The sequence below is a fragment of the Mixophyes fleayi genome, chromosome 6, assembly GCF_038048845.1.
Source record: "Mixophyes fleayi isolate aMixFle1 chromosome 6, aMixFle1.hap1, whole genome shotgun sequence".
NCBI classification, from domain to species: domain Eukaryota; kingdom Metazoa; phylum Chordata; class Amphibia; order Anura; family Limnodynastidae; genus Mixophyes; species Mixophyes fleayi.
The window spans coordinates 76,829,215-76,849,336 of NC_134407.1; the positions used below are offsets into that span (position 1 = coordinate 76,829,215).

A 20,122-nucleotide genomic window follows, 5' to 3' on the forward strand; every position below is an offset into this window, starting at 1 on the left:
AGTCTCACCACTTCAAATTTGTATAAACCAAATTCAAGTAGATCAATCCGCAGCCAATCATGGTTTATTCATCAGACGGTGACATTTTGAAAGGAAGCAGGGGGGTTTGGGAACGGAGATGTACAACTGGAGGTGCGCAATAATTAGTACATTGATATTGTGTAATCTACCTTTATGTAACAGTTCCCATACTTATTAAATAGTGACTAATAAGGATTTCATAATTTCCAGCCCTCAAGCATTCCAGATATGTTTTCTTCTAAGAGCCTCATGGAAACAATGAGGTGTTGTATGGTGATGTACAGTTGTTGCTCTCTGACAGAGTCTACAGAAATCATACACCAGGGGGTAAATTTATCAAGCCGCAGGTTAGATGTTGCCTATAGCAACCAGATTCTAGCTGTCTTTTTTAGAATGTACTAAATAAATGATAATTAGAATCTGATTGGTTGCTAAATTTACCCCCAGGTCTTTCCAACTGACAGCCTGTGGGCCCAATGTGACCCACCAAGGCTTCATTGCGATACAAATATTTCTCTGGCAACCACCAATGAGGCTATTAATTTGAACAATCCAATATAGTTCTAGATGTAGCATATATTCAGCCATCATTACATAACCTGGTTTTTATGTTGATGCTCATATTATAATGATATACTGTGTTTAAGAGACCTTATAGCTAGCTATAAGACGAATTATTGGTTATTGGGAACAGCTAAATATTTGGCCTCTAGTTGACGTTTTATTGAAAAATATACATGACATCTACCTTAATGCGAAAATAAAAAATGGCAGCTACCAGTTTTGGTAATGAAAGCAAACTTAAGTTCGATCTGCAGAATCTCCTTATTTTTCAATAAATGTTTAGTAAAACAAGATTAAACTCTACTAGTAAATAGGAATATGCTCTCTTTATATAGAGAGTAGAGCTGTGTATGTGTGGTGGGGGGGGGGGGGAATACTATTATCACACAGAGAATCCGATAAATGGGAAAAGGTGGGTGCCCGAGGAAACCGTATTATGAAAAGTGATGTGAACTCTGGGGCCCTCTAGTGCCACTTTGAGGACAGGTTTAAGATCTCTCAGATTAACCACAGGTAGTTCACTCAATGTTTTGCTTACTTTTATTTATGTATGCATAAGTGGGGACGTGAGTAAATCCTGACCTGTTAGCAACACCCCGGAAGTGGCGTTTACCATCATTGAAGTGTATGGGAATTTAATATAAAATGACTGTCGATATAGAATTCCTTTTCATGTTGTACCATTTACAAATGTGCATGCCAGACATTCTCATACACCATGATTAACACACTCATCATAAAGATAATGATGCCTGAGCTACTAAATCTATAAAACTGGCCACTCATTCTGTGATTTTGTCAGCTGTAACAATTGCCTGGTAAAAGTATGGATTGGCAGTGCCATCAACCAGGCCAATTGGAAAATCCTGCAAGCAGAATGGTCATATTGCCTGTCTAGCCACACCCAGAAGCCAATATTGTGTATATGTGACCCAACCGGTCACAGACATGATATAGCAGGATCCATGACAAATTGCTCATCCATAAGTAAGTTTACATTTAGTGGTCTTGTAATACCAAAACATAGATCATAGGGGGGGATCATCATCTGTGACCTTTGTAGGCAGCTATTCTATATTCAGCCTACTAATTATTTGCTAATAATAATAGGAATATTGGTTAAGCAAACAAAAATGGATGCCTCCACTGTATGTACACAAGTGGAACAATTTACACTCAAAATAGACCAACAGTGTATTCAGATATCTTTCTTTGCTTGTTTTGTATATATATATATATATATATATATATATATATATATATATATATATATATATATATATATAAACAAAATAAAAAAATAACACAAAACCTATTCTTCATGGTTATCAAGTCAAAAATCTATAACTCTATACACAGTTATGAGTTATGTTATCAAAACTAATATACAAAGTGCAAGAATCTGCCCCAGAAAATAGATGCTTTTTAATAAACGTGTTGTAATATTAGATTGATCCTAGCCTTGCTCCCACGAGAGGGATCAGTGGCAAAGATCATAAATAAGACAAGCTTTGAATTTCTTATGAGAATGTGTGTACTCCAGCTGCAGTGCATACGAGGCTGCAGTGTACAAAATATCAAAGTCTACACCTTGAGGGAAGGGCAATTATAAAATGAAGTGGTCAGAGAATTGCCAGGCAAGTCTACATACACCACCCTATTTACCAGGAGGAAACAATGGGTGTGTTGGGTGTCCATAGACTGTGCCATCTTATTCACATTTATTAATAAGTGGGGCTGCTATTTTATTATCTCTACTGAGATAAGGTCTGTGTGGAGTTTGTATGTTCTCCCTGTGTTTGCGTGGGTTTCCTCCAGGTGCTCCGGTTTCCTCCCCACACTCCAAAAACATACTGGTAGGTTAATTGGCTGCTATCAAAAATTGACCCTAGTCTCTCCCTCTCGGTCTGTCTGTCTATGTCTGTGTGTGAGTGTGTGTCTATATTAGGGAATTTAGACCGTAAGCCCCAATGGGGCAGGGACTGATGTGAATGAGATCTCTGTACAGCGCTGCGGAATTAGTGGCGCTATATAAATAAATGATAATGATGATAAGGTGCGTTATCGCCTATAGACTGTTGAGCCACAGAATGAATTCCCAGAAATTATACTACCCTTAGTATGGATTTACAAAAAAATTGTTTTCATAAGTGTTTTATCCATAATGCATCTCTGCTAATTGGTAGCCTACATGTCGTTTGTCCTGTGTAAGATAAAATAAGAATAATAAGATGTTTAGGAAAAATAGCAATAAACAGTGCCACATAGTGGACAAACGGTGACAAATGGTAAAAGTTGTGCCTTATGTAACCATACAATAAATATTTGCTTTGTTCGATTAAAATTAATTGGAACCTAACGGATTTTTGACATGCCAAGACGAAAAACCTAGTTGATGCGACTGGACATATAATTGTTTTGCACCTAAGTTACACAAGCTAAGTGTGCCTTTCTATTAAACATACTTCTCAATATCTGATTGTTGAACCAAGCGCCAAACAACGGAATCTGTGTCAAATTTATCCATTCGCATTTGGGGACATACAGCATAAATCATCTCAGTGATCATACACAAGAAATGTATTGCGCTAGACCTAATGAATGCGGCGACTACACAACAAATACAGATTTTGGCAGTCAGCGGTCTATTTACCAGCATGTCAGGTAAAAGTCCATCTGATCGGGATTACATTGCAGAGAATCTTGTCCCACACAGAGAATCACCTGCATTTTAGTCCATAAAAACTTATCACCGATAACTTACACTGAACAACACTACGTGGAAAAACCTAATGTTCTACTAGTTCACGCTATTGGATAGAAATTTTAATGAGATGGCTTTTACTATGTGTACAGCTTATGCGTTTACCACTGAACAAACTTATCAAATAAATTGCATATATACATCATCATATGTTTACACCGCGCTAACACATTTTATTATGAATATATATATATATATATATATATATATATATATATATATATATATATATATATATATATATATATATATATTATATATACCACAGGTCTTCAAAAGTTAAGGAGCTGTATATTGATAAATCCAAAAGAATCAACAGTTCGGGCTCCAAACAGTCCTTGACAAGAGCTGCGAGTGCCCCTGTATCTATCTCGCTGCATCTCTTCAATGTTTGGAGTTTTTGCTATCTTGGCCTTAGCTGGACAACAAAACGGAGTGCGTGTAGAAATATTATATATAATATAATATATATTACACAAACTATCATGGATGCTCAGCCATATTATATTATACTGCTTCATGTTACATCTAAATGTTAAGCAGCACATCGTGCATTATGATCTCCTAATGATGGCACCTCACGATAGAAATAAAATACATAGATACGTTGACAGCCCAAACAAAGTGCTCTAAAACAGAATGGACGACGAAATGGTAAATATTATATACATTATATGGTGTTGTCTTGTTTCCCAGATCATTCTTATTTATGTGCTGTTCCTCTATTAGTGCCCACTTGTCAGAGAATTTGGAACAATTACTGCCCTGTTGGTGTGCAATATTTCACTGGCTTGCCTCCTCTCCCATAGCCCAGGTCTGCACCTCTCTCCCCTCCCTCCCAGATATGCTGGCTTACTGTGGGACTGCTCCAAAAAGCACCTCTGGGACTCATCCAGCTGTTTCCAATACTCATTTTTATAATCTTACCACTTACATCATTGTAAGAGCAATGGGAAAATATAGCCAGAATACATGGGAAGCCGAACGATTGTATGCTTAGTGGAAAACATACACAATCAGCATAATAAATATATACAAACACATATAGGCCAACTGTACAGCGCTAGGGAATCTGCTGGCGCTATATAAATGATGATGATAGGCGCACACACACAATGATTATTACTTATTATAACAATCATCATACCTACTTACGTGGATAAGGAAACAAGTATTGCTTACAGATCTAGAAACTTTTGGAAAATAGCAAATAAATGTCAGGGTCTTTTTCTGACCGAAAAACAATTAGGACATCAAGAATATCCTCATGGTTTGCAACTAGGCACAAAGTATATGCAATATCATGTCCACTACGTTTGCACTAACAAACGCTGCATGAACTGAATCGCATGTCCAATGCAGAGTATTCATAAGAAATGCTGTCAGTAATCTCCTGAAACACTAGATAGAAACGGCTTCTCCAGGAAACACGAATAACCCGGGAATTCACTTTTCACAAGAAAATAATGTAACAATTTATAGTTTGTAATATTTACCAGGGTTATGCCTATCTGTATCCCATGCTGGTGTGTGACAATCTCCTAAAATTGTAAACAAAATAGTAATAAGCCCTAAAAGCAAACACACACTCAGGCATTGTATGAGCCTATGTCACCAGTCCAATTGTTACAGGAGCTGTAAAACTGAACCTCGCTGCAATGTTAGAATGTAACAAGACTTCCATATATTGCAGATATTGCGCTCTCAGATCAGTCTATTATAAAGTGCAATGTACCTGGTTGTTTGGGTAGGTGAGGGTACCATCATGTGGGTGGGGAGTTGCAAAAGAAGTTCCTGTATATAGATCATGGTTGCATGTTGAAATGGACTTGACAATAAATTGGCACAAAGTTTAATAAAGGAAATAAGGTTTTTGGAATTACTGAGAATTTTGCTCGAGGCTTAATTTGCTTCTTTTATTTTTGTCCTGAGAGGACAGAGAAGCAGGTCAAAGGACTCATTAAAATCACTTTCCTAACATGTCAAAGTGCGGTTACAAAGGGTGCGTTATAGGTGCCCCATTTCTGACACAAACGCAACATTTCATATTAACCCACCCTGTGCCAGCAGAGAAGTAAGCGTGCCCACGTAGGGAAAACACACTCTACAGTACAGCTAATAAATACATTTAATACCACAATGGAAAGTGAAATGTAGTCCTACTTTTTCAGAGGTATGTACCAAGTCAGGATAAAACGGGGATGTGGATTAATTAAATAAGAAAAGACAAAGCATACTGAACAAAATCTTTACAAATCATGGCTCAGTCTCTACAACCCGAGACAACTATCTTGCCTTGACATTCTGACCTAGAGATTTAGAAAAAAATATTATAAATTAAATATATATATTTTAACACAATATCACAGAGACATGCATTAGTATTTGTGCATCTGTATTATGCGGAGCTATGGATAAATTATTTAAGGTGTCCCCTGAAAGTTTAAATGATTGAAATTGAAGCAACGTCAACAGAAATGTCTATATTAACATATATTCATAAAAAGAGCGTAGCAATATAGCAATAGTATACAAACATTAGCATGTACTACAAATAAATATAGGTACTTATGTATACAGTACACTGGCTGCGTGCTTGTACGACGCATCAGTGTCTAGGTAAGCTGTAGAAATATTAGACAATGGAAGCCAATGCAGTGACATGAGTTTGTCCTGTAATTATTCATTGTTATCAGCACAAGCATGAGAAAGCTCGTTATTATCCTGATAGAAACAGCCAGCATAGACAAATGGTGGCCACGACTGGCTAGTTATTGGGGGCTCTAGTTTCCAGAATGTTAGCAATTGGGGGGGGATCTATGAGATGAGCAGCAAGTCCGCACCTCCCTAAGAGCAGAAAAATATGATGCCCGTCACCTGTGTGTTACATTAATACCGATAATGACTATTTCAGGTGGTCCAACCAGATCTAGTCCTCACCTTCAGGGCAAACAGAAAGGCCGTTGTAATGGTGTAAGTTGATCTAAAGCGACACATCTTTGTCAGAGAGAAGATATTCTCTGTAGGATCCTCAAACTTCATTGTGTTAATATTTACTAGTGCAGTGGAAAGTTTGTATATCCAATACACAGAATTGTCACTGCAAACGAATAATGTGTATTTCTGTTTGAGGAGCCACTAACATAGCGCCATCAGGCAAATAAAACCATTTATTTCTGACAATGAGAACGGAACTGATTTTTAATGTATATTTTACAAAACAAACACACACACACACACACACACACACACACACACACATATATATATATATATATATTTTTATTTATATTTATATATATTATGTATATAAAATACACACACACACATAGATCTACTGATTTCAGTTTCGTATAAAACTAATCTGGAGGAAAAAGGGGAAAAAAAAAAAAAAGGGAGTTTTGTCCCCTATTGTTTTACAAAAGGTTTTTCCTCCACCCTCCCTGGTCTGAAATCTTAATCTATTGTATTCTTGATGTTTTCCTGCTTTGCAATTACAGAGTATTGAAAGGATCAGCTCCCCCTCCTTGCAAGCATATCATAACCGGGGCTCTCTTAGCAGTAGATGCTTCTACTAAAAGAGAAAAATCAGTCTGCTAAAGACAGTTTAAAAAGGGGTATTACAGCTATGAGGAAACACAAATAATATATATATATCACACATAACAAATAGACATGCACATTATTTACCTTAAAGTAATACGATTAGACATTTATTGAGGTTAATCAAGGAAAAACACGGTGGATTGGAGCCGCACCAGTTTAGAGCGAAAATAAATAAATAAATAAATAATAAAAATGAGAAATATCACTCTTCTGTTGTTTAGATTCAGGCGTATATACGTTGTACCAAGATCCGGTTATGTGCGGTTTTATCCTTCATCCTTGAAGTAGCAAGAAAATTGTAGTAGTTAACACGTATAATGTATTCTCACTGCTCACTTTACCCAAAACCCAGTATTGGCAGTGATGTGCACAAAAAAAATAAAAGAAAAAATAATCATGCTATAACAAAATAACAAATATAAGAAGGATCTACAGGAGGAAACAAATTTAAAAGCACTACAGTCCCCAAAGAAGGATTTCTTTCCAGGCCAGGATGTTAGCTAGACCACGTTAGGAGGACAGAGAGACTGGATCCAACAAAGTAAACCCTGCTACAAGGAAGGAGGCTGCTTGCAGCTCTGGGTAGACCATGAAACCAGCATCAAGTACCGGGTAACATCATCATCATACAAGGGGCAGGTTGTAGCCATCACTGGGTAAACCAAGATACTTGGACACAAGACGATCTGACTACCCCACGGAAAAAGAACGGGGGGATGTAGTCACTTGTATTCCACAGTCCAGCCCACGACTCCTGTACACTCCAGCTTCGATGCAGGATTTTAGCATTAAAAAATAAAATCATTGTTTCTTCCCTACATCCATCCATTGCGAGGAGTCCAGAATAAGCAACCAGTATAGCTGGGAAGTCTACACAAACCGACCACCTCCTGTTGATTTGCCCACACTCCACAACTCTCCAATCCGTGGTTTCAGCACAAAATATCCATTTACAAAAATGTCCTCCTGCCTGATAACTTATCAATGACATCCTCAGATTACCCGAAGAAGAAAAAATATCAATCTAACAATTACATGGTTATAAAATAAAAATATCTAATACTGATAAAAATATAAAATAGTAAAAAAAAAAAATGGAACACGGCTTCTGTGCTCTAGATGGGAGAAAAGGGATAGGGGGAAAATCCTGTCCCTAGATGATTTTAAAGAAATATGCACCATTTAAAAAAAAATCGAAATGCATCATTCCTCTATGCAGTATATACGTCGTAAGACAAAAATATCGACAGCATAGTGTATATATTACACATACATTTATTTTTTTTTTTTAGAATTAAACTCCCTACAAGCCCATTTGTATTGCATAGAATAGTTGTGGTCTAATGAAACTATTTATTGTCATATTACTTAATTGCTTCCCTTAGAGTGTTATGTTAGACTGGGAATTGAATTCGGACATTTGGAAACAATCGGGGATGGCTGTGTTAATACAACACCCGCACATACCAAGGTAGAATAGAGCAGAGAACGTGGGGCGGAATTGTTCTTTGATCTAATGGAATATTTTAACAACTTAAAATACACAACGTGTGCCCCTATACTGCCTTCCCCATTCATCAATACAGTATACTATTATTTACGCACAAAATTACAAGATCTGCTCGGAGTAACCCAGAATTCACCAGATACAATTGTATCTATATTATTGGCAAATCTAACAAATGTATACTTCTCTACACAAAACGACAACATAAACACAGATCCTGAAATAATTTTACTTCCTATATTCACCGGGGGATTTATCAGACACACGCGCATTTTCTCGTGTTATTTGCGCGCAGTATTGCGTCTATTTTCCATCCACCAAAAACGATCATTATCTGCTTTTCTGTTGCACTGTATTACTGCAATCATCAGCGGATATTTTGTTTTATTACAGCCACAGTTCTGAATGGGAAAGAGTTGTAGGATCGCATTGTTTTATTTACTATCTGTCCACCCGGGATCTATAGAAGCTGTGATCGGTAAATAATACATTCCTGGCGCAGAGACAATAATAAAATGTATTTTCTTGCGATCGGCAGCGAGAGCCGTGCGGCGGACGGTTGGGGGATAATTATTATATATGATGGAGAATATAGGGGGTTAATAATAATTATTATTATATACGTTACAGTAAATGATCGTGTCTTGCAGAGAAGATTGTATAAGCCTGGTATGTTATATTATTATTATAATATATATATGCGCTAGAGCAGACAGCCGGGGCGCGCAGGGTACTTACTGTGGCTGCGGTGGGTGCAGGGGCAGGCGGCTAGGCGCAGTGCTCTCCCCGGGCTCTGCATGCAGTGACTGGACTGGGCGCTTCCGGCCTGAGCCTCTCTGCAGCCCTCCCTCCCTCTCTCTCCAGCAGCCCCCCTCTCCCGCATACTAATGAGCCGCTGCCAGTCAACCGGGCCCCGGCCTGCTCTCATTGGTCGGCGGAGAAGCAACTCGTGCCGCTCTCCTGGCGTAAACAGGTGCTGCTATTGGACAACGTTAGGCCTGGTAACTGCCAATCAAAGAGTATAGATGGTGGAGAGGGGGAAGACGGAGGTGCCAATCATTGGGCTGGAGTGGGCGTGTCTGCTGCTCAACACAAAGGCGCCTAATTCAAGTGTGGGGGAGTGTGCAGGAGGTGGGGGGAGGGAGCAGAGGGGAAAGGGTCAGGGGAAGGGGTTATGTGGGGGTGAGGGAGGGACGGGGAGAGGATGGATGAGTGTCACTCATTGCATCATGGGAACACTGGCTGGCACTACAGGGTTAATGGATCGCGCAGCCCCTAAATACCCCCGTCTTGTGAGAGCAGAGGGGTCAGCACAGGGCAGTTTCAATATTTGATGGAGTGAGGTCAAATGCGTGACATGTATAATCGTTTACTGTGATAATGGACAGATTGATGTAGGCTGTGGTTTGCCAGCAGTTGTGGAACTACAAGTCCCAGCAGTCATGTAACTTCAAATCCCTGCTCAGCCTGCTGGAACTTGTAGTTCAACAGCAACTGGAAGACCCCAGGCAGCTTGTCTGGGTTAAGATGACCTATATACTGTATGTATAAATACCAATAGTACCAGGGTTACCATATAAATACCATGCTGCAGGGGTATTAGTCTCTAGGATTATTAGTGTGAGGAGGGAGAATTATTAACATTTCTCTTTTACCCTTCTGAGGTGTTTATTGATACGTGTCAGTGTGGATTAGGGAATCACTGACCCTGGGGATTCCCAGTCATGAAGGGTAGCTGGAATATTCAATTATATAAGGGAAAGCAGCGTCCCTGCTTATTAGTATAGCATCTGGGAGAAAAAAACTTTTCATGTATAATCCTTAGAACATTTATTTTTAATCATATTTCCAACCAATATCAGGGAAGAGACAGACAATCTTTATTTCCATTCAGGTTCTCCCAAAATCAAAGTGTTTTCAGGGGTCAATTCTTAGAATTGTTGTCGATTGAATATTACATCTAGAAAGCCATCTTCTACTCGGTTTTCTGATAAGTTAGGTGTAAATCTGTCTGACACTATCCCTTCTCTAGCAGGTATATTTTGTGTATATTTCTGCATGATGCACTTTCAACTCAAACTGTAATATTTACAAATTGCCGTACTAACATTTTTCACACCCAAAGATGGGAATTTCCACGATGAGTTTAGTTCTTGGTGTTGCTATGATGTTCGATTGTCAGGAAATACAGTTATTCAATTAGAAAATGGGATTTTATCCAGTGAAAAAAAAAGTCCAAAAGTAATTGGCACATGAAGAGTTAACCTACAGTCTGAACTCTCTACTTCCCCTCCCCCCCAGGGGTATAGGATTGGTTGGCACGGCGCCAGCCAGCTGTCAATCACCGATTGTAAACAAGGCGCTGATTGGCTGTTGGCCAGTCCGCACTGGGCTGCCTGAAAAAAGCAATTACTGGGCCTCGCGGTTTCCAGACTACCCCGGCTGTTCGATGAAAGGAGATAAGCTGAAGACGGTTTCAAGGCTCCTCTCAATAGGCAGACCCCATGGCCCCAGAGCCAAGAAGAGAGCAAAGTGTGAGAGCTTCAAAGGGAAACGATGCATTTACTATTAGGAGGCTAAAAATAATGCAGGGGGGGTTGTGTGTATCTCGTGCGGATAGAAAGCATGGGGACAGCTCTTTACAATGGGTAGGATGGAGGGGTGGGGGTAGTAAAGGGGGGATTGCATCCCCTCCCCCAAATAAAGTGTGCAGTGGACTTGTTCGTTACAGACGTGTAGCTGCAAAGCAAGGACTGTGTGGCCGAAATCTCTGCTCTTTCTTTTCTGCTTCCAGAGACTGAATAACGAGGCGATCTGGAGGTGGCCGGCAGCCTCACACAGGTATGGAGGGTGGAAACCTAGTGGTATTCGGCGTGCTAAAGCTTCACAAAGGAGGTAATATGGAAGGAGTTTATTATTTGTATTGGTTTCCCCCTGGGGTGCTGTTTGGAGGTTATAGAGAGCATGGGATATGAGACTGAGCTGTGTGAAATCTGGGTTGGAGTTGGTTCCAGACTAGTAAAATTAATATTCTCCCGAACACGAATATAAATACATTTGTGAATTGTTACTCCCCCCAAAAATGTAGAATAAGCTATAGAAAGCATTGTCTGGACTAGTCATTGCCACTCCAGAGACGCAAGGGTTAATTTTTTTTCCTGGGAAGGGTGGGGTATACAATCCTTGTAAACTGCTTGAATAAATTATGACTTTTGTGGGTCTAATTATGTAACTGAAAGTATACTTTTAGATATATGCACATTTTGCACTTTCAATAAAGTATGTTTTAAAACACGTGTTTTTTTTATTCATTTATTGTTTTAATGATTGATGGGAGAAAAATGAATTTCAGCTGTTCAGATACTATCTCGGAACAAAGGACTCGAGCATGACTGGGTTAGGTCTAAACAGCAAAAGAATGAATTAATTAATAAAACAATATTATACAAGATGCAGAAATAAATTTGCATTCAATACATCTAAAATGATTTCTAAAGTTTAATGTGTTGATTTTCTTTTTCACCTTAGGCTTGAGCGAATGCATTCAGCGGTGCAAATAGTATTTTTATTAAAAATTGTATTATTAATACAATGTTTTGCTACATTCTAAAAACGAAGCGCAGATCCTGTTTATTGTTGAACAATACTGCACACATCCAAGTTCTGAATATACACTGCCGAGTTCCTGCGAGAGGTTTTCTTGTGGGACTCAATTCAACGTTAAAATGAACAGATTAGTCCATAATATCACTCGCTTCAAGGGAAAAACAGGTGTTTAATGTGGAACCATCGGGACTTGTTTGATTTCACAAACACGCGTGTATATATAACATGTAGGTATGTGTACATGGAGTGTCTGAAATTAGGAAATGTCACTGGTAGCAAACTCTCAAAGGTGCTGGGTAAAACGCAGATACTACAACAATGTGCTGTTTAGTAAAAGCGCGCTTTGCATTACACGTAAAAATACAAATTACTACTAATTGTCAAGTAGGGGGGCGATAAATAAAAGGAACATACATATTTACAATGAGGGTGCACGGCTCAAATGAAAAATAACGCTACATTTTATATGTGTGACACGAGAACAGGACTCGAATGAAATGTCTATATTAAAGGGATGATGTCCAATAATTAACATTTGTTATGAATACATAAATAATATCCTATTTATCTGCCATCTAGTTCTGTCATTAGAAGAAAACAAATATTAGTCGATTAGTGAGAACAACACACAGAACAAAGAAATGTACTGGATAAGACTGGACTGGCAACCATAATGCCTGGACTCTAGAAACTGACCCACGGTTACTGTAATCTTCAGGAAGATGCTGCTTTTGGGTGGAACAGAGGTCACCATCCCCTTCTCTCCCATCTTCTATTGCTGAATTTGCTACCATATAAACGTTTAGGACAGGGAATTATTATGGGAAAAAATTTGGTTTCAGAAAAGTAATTCTTTTGAAGGTATTGACAGCCTGACCTAGATTATTTATTCCTGTGTTTTAACTAAATGTCGTAAATCTCGGAGTCTATCTTCTCAAGGGGTTAATATGATTTATTTACAAATACTGCTGACATTTTAAAGGAATTATAAATCCAAGTCAGTTGCATGTGAACAACTTCGGTAAAGTTAGGGATTACAGAAGAGAGGAACATAATCCCTTCCACGCACCCTGTGTACAGGCAGGGGAATGCACAGACCACGTCACCTATAAAGAGGAGGACAGTTGGGCGATTCATTGCCACAAATCACTGCCTAAAAGATAACATCTCCCCCCATAAGGTGGATGTAAATAGTACGTGAACACGATCAACGTATTCCATCCATTTCCTTTCTTTGTGCGATTTAATTTATTTGCCAAATACAGTTTAAAAGAGCTTTTCCTATACATTCATTCCTATTTGGAAGGGTGGATTACAATGAATTTCCGGCTGGGAATCTTCACAATTATGACTGTGCAATATGCTCCGGTGGTCTCACTCCCAGGACATTTTTTTGCTGGAGGAGCAAAACACGCTTTAAATTAAATTGAACATTGGGATTGCGTCCCTTTAAAGCCCTCATATTTATGTTCAGTTGTCCCTAGTACCAAGTTATCGGAGAATTAGTTTTAAACACCTTACACGTTTACAATACGTAATATATAAGGCAGTGTGGGCCCATTGGTGGTGTGATGCACTTATGTGCATTTTTTCCCCCTTGAAAACGTGCAATTTAGAGAAGATAGTGAGACCTGCCCTGGAGGTGTCTCAATGGTGATAAAAAAATAAAACTGACCTAATAAAAAATATAATATCAGTAACCCACTCCATAACACTATAAAACAGATAATGAAGTCTCCAATATTAATACTGCCATTCAAATAGAGTCGAAGTATACTATCACTAATAATTATACACTGCTCACTACTACCGTGCGCACACACGGACACACACACACACACACAATCAAAAATTGAGGCGCACTCAAATCAGAACTACTCAGGGCACCATTGTTCTATAAACTAAAACAGCAGCACCGGTTATGACAAAATCTTTAGCATTTTAATAAAAAAAAATACATTATAATTATCTTATATTTTATATACACTCTTTTCATTACAATACAAGATTTCTTCATAACTGGTGCTGGTCTGTTCTAATTTATGAAACATTTGTGGAGATTGTGTGGAGATTGTGTATATATATATATATATATATATATATATATATATATATATATATATATATGTCTGTGGAGGTATATTTTATTTACTCAGCATTCATAGCAATTTCCCACACACTAGACCTGTCTCAGCTGAGTCCAGGTTAAGTTATAAATGTACGAAGTAAGTAAGTCGTTTTCATTTCCACGGCTGTACAGAATGAGTTTAATGAAAATAAAATGGACTAGGAAGACTGTGTTCCTCAAAAATATCAGCAGCAACAACTGGACAGGTTTGATGAAACGAATAGTACTTGTTATGGAGGAATGATTACAGGGGGACTATGGATACAGTTGCCGAATGACATTCAACTAAACCATGGATCAATTGCTTCATTTTCATTGATTACCCCTGAGATCTCTTTGGTGACATTGCTCCCTACAAATGATATAATAACATCCGGGTATTTTGCATCTATAAGTGCTGGACTCTTATAGTATATAATAAGTTCCATGATGTATGAAGAGGGAGCCTCCCATACCATTGTGCCCATCTGTCCAAGCCGTTTCCTGACTGCACAGAAATTCTGGTGTCCACCACACTACATTATCCATGGTAAAGTCACCATTCCTGTTGGATTGTGCTGACTCCAGATATAATAAGTATATATTGTGCTGGCATGTAACACTTCCCTTCCACTCACACAACAGATAAAGCTGCTTTGAGTAAATATTTACCCTCCTCAGCTGAGCAGACCAGCCCAGCACCTTCTTCTGTGGAGTCATTCTACCCGGGGCAGTAATCTTTTCCATTTAACCCCTCCATAACATGGACACGATTATATGATTATAATGAACCTTCCAAGACAAATATAGCATCTGAAAAAACATAGGTTATGAAAATATTTAGGGTGCTACACCACACATGTTTACTGTTTTAGTGTAACCTTGTCTGCGCATTGCCCAATTTTCTCGTATGGTTTTGATTCTCCATATTGTTTTTGGGTACATATGTTGTGTTGTAGTCAGTTATTTAGGTAGGTAGGTAATCTGTGTAACCCTAATTGTTATTTTTTTATAGATACACCAAGAATATTGTGTGGAAACGGGTGTCACCCATGATTGCGATTATAGCAAATTTACTATATAGTGAATGAGACTAGAAAAGTTGCCAGAACTCATGACACACTTTTCAGCTTCAGATGGCATCGTTGACACTACCATCAGACGGAGTGCTCCCGAGAAAAAGCATTCAAGGAATTGCCATGAAAAGTCACATTGCATATTCATACAAACACCTGGACATCGTTTCAAAGCACATCTGCGCACTCTCTCCAACCCTAACTGCGCCTCGCCATATAAGTCTATATATAAAAACACCTATGTTGTACTTGTGTAAGGTTAAATATGATGTACTTCTGCACACACGCATTGTCGTAAAACCTCAAAGCTAAATGAGGTGACTTACCCAATTTTGGGGTCTCCCATACTTCTGGGGTATTAGTATGTTATCACTAGCAGAGGGAGGTAGAATCCGAATACAGATGTTAAATACATCAAATGGAGTATAAATTATATAAACCCCTCCTTCCAGTTAAAGCGGCCCTGGGGATACCCTGCTTCAAACCTGAAGTGTGATTTGGCATTAAATGGATGCGCAGGGAGACCCCGTGAAAATGCTGGCAAATTCAATGCATTAGGTATTTTTTGTCAGGATTTGAGGTTTGCTGGAGTATGTCTCTCTCCAGAGAGACGAAGTATTATAATGGGGAGGAATAATCTCACAAGTTGCAGTGCAGTGACTAGCACATCTCCACTTTAACCCTTCATTATTGCGCGTTTAGCTTACCTCAGAGGAAAAGGGCTTTGCGCAAGACCAACCCAACAAGTGCCTTATGTCTGCCATCCATCAATGCGCCCTCAGGAGACAATAGAGACCTATACATACTGTACATTATGGATTTTGTCTTTATGGAATAGTGGTCATTTTGGTGTTTTATCTCCACTGAACATTTATTTATTAACATATCTTCATTTTATTCCCAGTCATATTAGAGATCGTCAGGGATAATGAACATTTTCACCCTAGTACAGCAATTCTGTTATTTTTGCTGCCTAAATTACGTCTTAATGTTATCAGACGTATCGGTAATATGTAGGGATATATAGTCAAACTCGTATTTAATGTTACCAGGTGTATCGGTAATATGTAGGGATCTATAGGCGCAAGAATGTTACTATTAAAACAGCTGCGTAAATCTGTGCTTAAAGCCTAATTTACATTGCAGATCTTTTTTTTCCAGCAGACTTTGCCCCCAAGAAGTATTTAGGACAGGCTTGGACCAATCCCATTGAAATACGGTCATCAGTTCCTGACTGGTGTGAATAACAAGTATTTATAAGTATGCTCATGATTATTTTAATCATATAATGTAACCGACTTTGACTGAATTATTAGTGCGTTTGGTAGTTGCGGGAGATATATCTATACAGGAGACAGCTTACTAAGATATTGTTTGTAGTCCAGAGCCTGGAAAAACAATAATATTTTATTTTTGCTTAGCACAGCAAAACACATCCTGTGTGAACATGTGGGCACACAGTCATTTAAAGTCACGATCTTCTCTAACCCATCCCCCTCTAGAGATATCTATTAAAATATTGTCATGTAATGCCTTGTCATCTGCAAGAAATAAATACGTTTAACACAAAAGTACATTTATCCAACGAAATAAATAACTGCGTAATAAGCATTGTAGATATATTTACAGGGGTCCAGGTATCTAACTTACTCTATAACCCTTCCAGTAAGCCCCTATATAAAAATAACTATTATATATACACACACCTTTTTATTTAGTAGTATATACTTTAATACTATAATATACTATATAGAAAATGTTTTGTTTGTAAAATAAGAATGTTTATTTAAAACAGGTCACTGAACACTGCGGGGACAGATTTGCATTATCCCTTATAAATACACAAGCTTTAATTTAAAATACACCACGCTTTCCATTAATTAGACTGTGATCCTTTAGTGTTCCTATCACAAAGTGATTCCAGTCAGGGACAGGTCACATAATACAGTCATCTACCAGATATAGTGAAACACACATGATACAACTTAATGCAAAATGACTATTCTCAAAATAAGGAAACTAGAGAGGAGCGACAAAATACAAGCGCTGAATCAGCTTTTTAAACGGGAAAGTGTCGGGCGACTCTTTGCTAGCCACAACTCCCCGGTTTCCTCTCCTTGTAAAGAGGCAGCTTTCCATGTAGATAAAACCTATCACTGGGGCAATGGGCAGGAGTGTATTGTTACATTATACAGGACAGACACCTAAACCGCCCATTGTCCCCATTCAGTGTGTTCACCTCCCCCAGGCACTTATACATAGTGTCACTGGGATGGTTTTTAACATCCGAGCAAAGCTGAGAAAAAAATTGACAGAGCTATTTAATGACTGACTTCCATGATACATAAAATCAAATGAAGTGGGAAAAATGTATGGGGAACAACGTTTCGGTTACAAAGGGTGACGATCATCAGCACTTAATATAAAGTAGATCCTGCACGTACAGTATGCGCAGTCATTGATCCAACAATGGATATTCCTGATTTATACGATTCCTGATATAATTAACTGCCAGTCTTTTGTAATCTTAGTGTGAATGCAGATTATACTTGTTTATTTACCCACATCAAGGCCACTTGAGACTGGAAATAAGTATGTGAAGTTCGGAAGTGATGCTTATATAATACATGCACCCCACCCCTATTTCCTATAGCTGAGCAATGAGATATTACAGGGGAGCTTCCTAAGCACCTCAGTCCCTTTACCAGCCTGCCACGCGAGAACAGTATTTCCTTCTATAGATTGAATATGCTGAAATGTACCCAAATGTACAAAAGTCAATTAGTTTAATATATATTGAATACTATAGGGGGGAAATATGTATAGTTTGGGTCCTCAGTCCCACTGACCCTCAACCCAGCGCTGCATACCAAGTGCTGTGAATTCTGTATTCCCCGGCTGGAATTCAGCATCAGAGCCATTCTCCGCTGGTTCACTTGTAAAATAAAGCGTTCCTTCTCTTCTGCTGTCAGTCTAGACAGGTTTACATTGTAAATGAGTCTTGGAATAAAACAATAAATACATTTCCGACTTGCTGAAGAAATTGGGAACAAAATATAAGTGGGACATCTTCTACTTGTTCTGTTGTTTTGTATTTCATGTTGCATTGCCTGCGATTTTTCACTGCGCTGCATAAATGCAAATATATATATATATCGCAAGTCACTAATCTGTATTTACGTTTACACACACACACACACACACACACACGCAGCATACATATCTATTCATCTGACATTATGTAGATTCTCATGTCATTATTATTACTAAGAAATTAAAAGTAGCAAATACTATGCAATTTATGAAAGTATAATATATAACCATTATATCAAGTTTATTTTATGGAAGAGAAATTGCAAGTCAAGTTGGGACCAGATCTTTGCAGCAGAATGAAGGCTTTCTTGCGCTTTCAGTGACGCTGATCTGAAATGTTCCTTCCCATCAGCACAGATTATTTAATTCCTTGTTAAATGTAGGTCCTAATTTGTAGCTAAATATAAGCAGTTTGTTCACACATATCTCAGTACAGCGCGCTTGGCTGTTTGAGGTGGTCATAGAAGGGCCTCCCATCTGTTTTGAATTAAATCTACTTCCATATATGCCGATATGGAAATTATTAACATTGCAATTAATACGGCCAGTAATAACACCATTCACCAGGTAATTGATTTACTGTAAGGAAAAGACAATAGAAGTCACAGTGCCGTAGATCTGAGAAAGGGGACTATAAGTATAGCAGGGCCTGGACACACGTTCAGTAGCCATAACACAGTTGTAGAGTCCCCCCACCCGAATAAACCATACTGCATCGCAATCTGTCATCCCCACCTGCCACATCCCCCCCATACGAAAGACTTCCCGATACAGGCAAAGATTTGGGAAAACGGTTCCATGAAGCGAGTTGTTGCATGTCAGAGGGAGCATGTTGTGATAAACAGGTAATTAGTGGCAGTGATGTGAGACAGCAGACAGCAGAGGCTGCTTCACACACCCAAATATTCATAGTATTTGCAAACGCAGCTCTGAGTGATCATTACAGGCTGCCTGAACAAGGGATGCGGGACTGCGCTAGATCCGGTGGCAAATTGTAAAAAGGCAGAGATAAAACAGGATAAGAGTATGTATGGAGGGGAGGGAGAACAAAAATACATCCTCCTCCACTGCTTAAAATGTTTGCCAATTATAAACACACACACACACATTATATATATATATATATATATATATATATATATAATCTATATATATACATAATTTGTTTATTTGTACACACATTTAGATCAGATATAGGTAAACTGTGATATTAATGTGTTTAATATCAGTCCCCTTCTTCCAGCAATTACGAAGTGTTTAAGCATTCACGTTAACCCCTTCGTGCTGAAATCTATAATCGGTATGACCCTCGGACTTGCCTCATCACAGATCCATGACAGGGAGCCTTTTGTCCCTACAGAGGCCCAGATAAGATCAGTCCAGAGCCATGGGGGAGGGGATGGGACGATGCGCTGCATGTGTCTATCCAGAGAGGGTTTATTACAGCCCAGTCTTGTTAGTTATTAATTATCAATGCAAACACGGACTTTGGGCAGATCAATGCTATTGAGTGCAGCTGATGTTTGGAATCACGGACAGCTAGGTGATGGATGGGCTGCCCAGATGGGTTTGCAGGCTGGAAATTCTCCTATTTCTAGTCGTGCTGGAGCTGTAGCATGAGACTGTCCTGTATGAACGAGAGGCGCCCAAGAATGAGCCCAAGGGGAGAGAGTAAGAGGGAAAAGACTGCGCACACCCTTAGCTGCAGCTTCCAGGGACCCCAAACCCCACTTCTGTGTCCTTCCAGTTCAGCGATCCTCTATTGTAGGAAACCTGCA

At 38.7% G+C, this 20,122-nt stretch overlaps 1 protein-coding gene across 5 annotated transcripts in view; it reads right to left on the bottom strand.

Moving 5' to 3' along the window:
• The window catches only part of BAHCC1 (BAH domain and coiled-coil containing 1), a 108,434-nt gene that overhangs the window by 85,578 nt on the left and 2,734 nt on the right, over window positions 1–20,122 (bottom strand). For 4 of the 5 annotated variants that reach the window (XM_075216887.1, XM_075216885.1, XM_075216886.1 and 1 more), the window contains exon 1: window positions 9,201–9,319. The exons of the other annotated variant lie outside the window; for it this stretch is intronic. The gene's annotated coding sequence lies outside the window, so the exon portion shown is untranslated. Of the gene's footprint in view, window positions 1–9,200; window positions 9,320–20,122 lie in introns of those variants that run through there. 5 annotated transcript variants of the gene reach the window in all.